Source organism: Macaca nemestrina, chromosome 3 (assembly GCF_043159975.1).
Source record: "Macaca nemestrina isolate mMacNem1 chromosome 3, mMacNem.hap1, whole genome shotgun sequence".
In the NCBI taxonomy this organism is placed as follows: Eukaryota; Metazoa; Chordata; class Mammalia; order Primates; family Cercopithecidae; genus Macaca; species Macaca nemestrina.
Window position 1 is genome coordinate 51,910,067 of NC_092127.1, and position 6,825 is coordinate 51,916,891.

Consider the following 6,825-nt stretch of genomic DNA (forward strand, 5'->3'; position numbering starts at 1 on the left):
ACAGAAGCCTGGCACGTATTATTAGGTGTCTCCTGCAAATGTGATTTAAAAAGTTAAAAGTTAGATTTTAGTTTCAGGGGAGCCATTTGCTAGAATTGTGATCATGGAGAAATAAAAATATGAAAGTTTTTCCCATGTGTAAAATGCCAGAAAATAATCTCTCTCCACAAGCTTATTGTAAGGTTTAAGCTGAACTGCCTATGTACGTTCTCTATCATAGTACCTGCCAATATTGAACGCTCAATGTTAGTATCATTTCCCTTGCTCAATTTTCAAATTGAATGTATTACTTTTCATGAATTGTTAATATTTTGTCATTTTACATGTTAGAAAAGCTGCAAGTTGGGTATTTCCAACCTATACAATTACTATTACGAATTCTAAACTTTTGGTGGTAGAAAACATATCATGTAGAGTTGGATTTTATACTATCTAAAATATGACTTTAATATTATTTTACTTCTAGTGTCATGTAATTTTTTTTGAAGGGAAGCTCCAAACTATAGCTTATGTTTCTTTGAAAAATAAGGACCATATTATAAATTTTTGCACCTGTGTATACAACTTACTTCAACAACTACATGTGTTACACCTAACTGATATAAGGTGTTATACAAAGTACTGCAAGCATAATACTATGAGATGTACCTATAGTGTGGTAAAGAATTTGTAATAAGTAGGGCAATATTGAAAATAAATAATAAAGAGAGGATAAGAAAGATATTTTGGAATTTAGAATCATGTGATTTAAATATTAAATTACTGTGCTTAGCTCAAGACAGTAAGGACATAAATATGACTAGGGTTTTACACCTCACAATAGGAGGGCTGGCATCATTAATTGAAAGAAGGAACTAAGAAGATGAAAGGTTTTGGGACGATACTGAGTTTAGTTCATTACAAAATGGACTGTCAATAGGACAAGTGATGTAAGTTGTAAAATAATTTCATCTGGAGTTTGATCTAGAAATGAGAATTTTAATGCCACCTGAAAAGTGGTTAGAGGGTGGGGCCAACATGGCTGACAAACCATGGCTGCTTCTGAGAAGCAGTGGCAATCAGAGGCTGCCACTGAAAAGAACCATAATAGCGTGTGAATAATGCACTAGCAACCAAGGTAAATATATTCCCTCATCAGAACCGACCAGGCAGCTGACATGATCCACGAGGAGGAAAGAAGAGCAGTGTGGTGCGGTGGCCCACTGGAGAGCTACACGGGACAGGGGAGCCCCCACCCCACAACGAAGGAAGGCAGTGAGGGAGGGTGCTACCCAGTCAGGGAAACCATGCTTTTTCCACAGAACTGTGCAACCCACCGATCGGAAGATCCCACTCGCGAACTCATGCCATTGAGACCTAGGGTCCCAATCCCCAAGCCATGCAGATTCTCAATAGCCTCTCAGCTAGAATCTGCTTAGGCCTGCCAAGTTCTCAGGGGGAAGGGGCGACCAGCTTCACAGCTGCCGCTGCCTGCTAGCTAAACAGTTTGAACTCCTGCGGGGAGGGGCAGCAGCCAGCACTGGGACTCATAACTGCCTCACACACCAAGCTCCCTGGGTTGGGGAAAGGCAGCATCCATCTCTATAGCTCTAGGTCATGCTTGTCCCCGGCTGGAGCCAGGTAGGCTGGATGGCTTGGTCCCAAGAGGTGCCGCCCACAGCCCAACACACCAGCTATGGCAGACTGCAGCCAGAGTGCCTCTTCAGGCCTGACCCTGACTCATCCTTTTTCATTGGGTGTGGAACTCCAACAACTTCAGCCAGAGGGTCAGGGACAGATCCCTGATCTCCCTGGGCCTGAGCCCCTAGCAGGAAGGGTGGCCACAGTCTGCGGACCAGCAGATTTAGCCTTTCCCCCTGGTAGTTCTGAGGAATCTGGGCACCCCAGACAATTGGGTTTCCCCCTAGCAAAGCACACCCCCTCTACCAAGGGACAGTCAAAGTGCTTTGTTAATGGGTCCTGTTCCCTGTGCCACCCAACTGGGTGAGACCCTCCTATACAGGAGCTATCCCACTGATATCAGGTTAGTGCCCATCAAGGTCAGGGATTCCAGAAGAAGAAGCAGGCACCCAACTTTGCTGTTCTCCAGCCTCCTTGAGTGACATCTCCAGGTGCAGGAGTAAAGCTGATGAATAGGGAACCCGCAGCAAACCGTAGGAGTCCTACAGAAGGAGGGCCTGACCACTGAAAGAAAGACAAACAGACAGAAAGCAAAAACAACAGCATCAACAACAACAACAAAAAATCCCCACACAAACCCCAACCAAGTGTCAGCAACCTCAAAGATCGAAGTAAGAAAAAGTCATGAATACGAGAAAGAATCAATGAAAAAAAGCTCAAAATCCCAAAGGCCAGAGTGTCTCTTCTCCTCCAAACAATTGCAAGGCCTCTCCAGCTAGGATGAGGATGAGATGGACAAATTGACAGAAGTAGGCTTCAGAAGATGGGTAATAAAAAATACATTACCTAGCCAAAGGAGCATATTGCAACCCAACACAAAGAAGCTAAAAACCTTGATAAAAGGTTGGAGGAGCTGCTAACTAGAATAACCAGTTTAGAGATGAACACAAATGACCCGATGGAGTTGAAAAACATAGAACAAGAACTTTGTGAAGCATACACAAGTGTCAATAGTCAAATTGACCGAGTAGAAGAATGGATATCAGAGTCAGAGGACCACCTTGTTGAAATAAGGCATGCAGACAAGATTAGAGAAAAAAGAACAAAAAGGAATGAGCAAAGGCTCCAAGAAATACAGGACTACATAAAAAGACCAAACCTATGATTGATTGGAGTACCTGAAGAAGATGCACAGAATGGAAACAAGCTGAAACACACACTTCAGGATATTACCAAGGAGAACTTCCCCAACCTAGCAAGATAGGCCAACATGCAAATTCAGGAAATACAGAGAACACCACTAAGATATTCCATGAGAAGATTCACCCGAAGACACATAATCATCAGCTTCTCCAAGCTTGAAATGAAGGAAAAAATGTTAAGGGCAGCCAGAAAGAAAGGCCAGGTCACCTACAAAGGGAAGCCCAAGGGGAGCCCATCAGACTAACAGCAGACCTTTCAGCAGAAACCCTAAAAGGCATAAGAGATTGGGGGCCTATATTCAACATTCTCAAAGAAAAGGATTTTCAGCCTAGAATTTCATAGCCAGCCAAACTAAGCTTCATAAGCAAAGGAGAAATAAAATCCTTTCCAGACAAGCAAATGCTAAGCGATTTCATCACCTCCAGGCCTGCCTTGCAAGAGCTCTTGAAGGAGGCACTAAATATGGAGAGGAAAAACTGGTACTAATCACTGCAGAAAACACCTCAAAATATAAAGACCAATGACACTATGAAGAAACTGCATCAACTGGTGTGCAAAATAACCAGATAGCATCACGACGATAGGATCAAATTCACACATAACAATACTAACTTTAAATGTAAATGTGCTAACTGCCCCAGTTAAAAGACAGAGACTGACAAATTGGAAAGAGCACTCTTAGGGGTGCTGTATTCAGGACACCCATCTCACATACAGAGACACACAGAGTCTCAAAATAGGGAGATGGAGGAAAATTCACCAAGCAAATGGAAAGCAAAAAAAAAAAAAAAAAAAAAAAAAAAAAAAAAAAAAAAAAAAAGGCAGGGGTTGCAATCCAACCTCTGACAAAACTTCAAACCAATAAAGATCAAAAAAGACAAAGAAGAGCTTTACATAATGATAAAGGGATCAATTCAACAAGAAGAGCTAACTATCCTAAATATATGTGCACCCAGATTCATAAAATAAGTTCTTAGAGACCTACAAAGAGACTTAGACTCCCACACTATAATAATGGGAGACTTTAACATCCCACTGTCAATATTAGGCAGATCAAGACATAAACTTAACAAGGATATCAGGACTTGAATTCAGCTCTGGATCAAGTGGACTCAATAGACATCTACAGAACTATCCACCCCAAAGCAACATAGTATACATTCTTCTCAGTGCCACATGGCACTTCTTCTAAAATCAACCACATAATTGGAAGGAAAACACTCCAGAGCAAATGCAAAAGAAGTGAAGACATAACAGTCTCTCAGACCACCGTGCAATCAAATTAGAAGTCAGGAGTAAGAAACTCACTCAAAATCACATATTTACACTAAAATTGAACAACCTGATCCTGAATGACTCTTGGGTAAATAATGAAATTTAAGGCAGAAATCAAGAATTTTTTTGAAACCAATGAGAACAAAGAGACAACATACAAGAATTTCTGGGACACAGCTAAAGCAGTGTTAAGAGGAAAATTTATGGCACTAAATGCCCACATCAGAAAGCTAGAAAGATCTGAAATTGACACCCTATCATCACAATTAAAAGAGCTAGAGAATCAAGAGCAGACTAATCCAAAAGCTAGCAGAAGACAAGAAATAACTAAGATTGAGCAAGATTGAAGGAGATAGAGACATGAAAAAGCTGCCAAAAATCAATCGATCTGGGATCTAGATTTTAGAAAAAATTAACAAAAATAGGTAAAACACTAGCTAGACTAATAAAGAAGAAAAGAGAGAGGAATCAAGTAGACACAAAACAAGGTAAAGGAGATATCACCACTGACCTCAAAGAAATATAAACTAGTATCAGAGAATACTATGAACACCTCTACCAAATAAACTAGAAAATTGAAAAGAAATTGATAAATTCCTGGACACATACACCCTCCCAAGACTAAACCTAGAAGAAGTTGAATCCCTGAATAGACCAATAAGTTCTGAAATTGAGGCAGTAATTAATAGCCTACTCACCAAAAAAAGCCCAGGATCAGATGGATTCACAGGCAAATTCTACCAGAGGTACAAAGAGGAGCTGGTACTATTCCTTCTGAAACTATTCCAAACAATTGAAAAGGAGGGATAACCCATTTTATGAAGCAAGCATCATCCTGATACCAAAACCTGGCAGAGACACAACAAAAAAAGAAAACTTCAGGTCAGTATCCCCGATGAACATCAATATGAAAATATTCAGTTAAATCCTGGCAAACCAAATTCAGCAACACATTAAAAAACTTAATCACCATGATCAAGTCAGCTTCAACCCTGGGATGCAAGTTTGGTTCAACATATGCAAATCAATAAATGTAATCCATCACCTAAACAGAACCAAAGACAAAAAACCACATGATTATCTCAATAGATGCAGAAAGGGCCTTTGATAAAATTCAACATCCCTTTATGTTAACAAGTCTCAATAAACTAGGAATTAATGGAACATATCTCAAAATAATAAGAGATATTTATGAAAAACCCACAGCCAGTATCATATTAAATAAGCAAAAGTAGGAAGCGTTCCTTTTGAAAACCAGCACAAGACAAGGATGCCCTCTTTCACCACTCCTATTCAACATAGTATTGGAAATTCTGGCCAGAACAATCAGGCAAGAGAAAGAAACAAAGGGTATTAAAATAGGAAAACAGAAAGTCAAATTATCTCTGCTTGCAGATGACATGATTCCATATTTAGAAAACCCCATCATCTCAGCCCAAAATCTCCTAAAGCTGATAAGCAACTTCAGCAACGTCTCAGGATACAAAATCAATGTGCAAAAACCACAAGCATTCCTATACACCAACAGTAGACAAGCAGAGAGCCAAATCATAAATGAACTCCCATTCACGATTGTTAAAAAGAGAATAAAATACTTAGGAATACAGTTAACAAGGGATTTGAAGAACCTCTTCAGGCAGAGCTACAAACTGCTGCTCAGTAAATAAGAGAGGACACAAACAAATGGAAAAATATTCCACCCTCATGGATAGGAAGAATCAATATTGTGAAAATGGTCATACTGCCCAAAGTAATTTACAGATTCAGTGCTAGTCCCACCACAATACCACTGACATTTTTTGTAGAACTCGAAAAAACTACTTTAAATTTCATATAGAATCAAAGAAGACCCTGTATAGCGAAGACAACTGTAAACAATAAGAACAAAGTTGGAGGCATCATGCTACCTGACTTCAAACTATACTACAAGGCTATAGTAATCAAAAGAGCTTGGTACTGGTACCAAAACAGACATATAGACCATTGGAACAGAATAGAGACCACAGAAATAACATCACACATCTACAACCATCTGATCTTTGACAAACCTAACAAAAACCAGCAATGGGGAAAGGATCTCCTATTCAATAAATGGTGCTGGTATAACTGGCTAGCTGTATGAAGAAAACTGAAACTGGACTCCTTCCTTACACCTTATACAAAAATTAACCCAAGATAGCTAGAAGAAAACCTAGCCAACACCATTCAGGACATAGGCATAGGCAAAGACTTCATGACAAAAATGCAAAAATCTATTGCAACGAAAACCAAAATTGACATATGGGATCTAATTAAACTAAAGAGCTTCTGTACAGCAAAAGAAACTACCATCAGAGTGAACAGGCAACCTACAGAATGGGAGAAAATTTTTTCAATCTACCCATCTGACAAAGGTCTAATATCCAGAATTTACAAGGAACTGAAACAAATGTACAAGAAAAAAACAACCGTTTAAAAAAGTGGGCAAAGAATATGAACAGACACTTCTCAAAAGAAGACATTTACACGGCCAAGAAAAAATATGAAAATAAACACAACATCACTGATCATTAGAGAAATGCAAATGAAAACCACAATGAGATGCCATCTCACGCCAGTCAGAATGGCAATTATTAAAAATTCAAGAAAATAGATGCTGATGAGGCTGTGGAGAAATAGAAACGCTTTTACACTGTTGGTGTAAATGTAAATTAGTTCAACCATTGCGGAAGACAGTGTGATGATTCC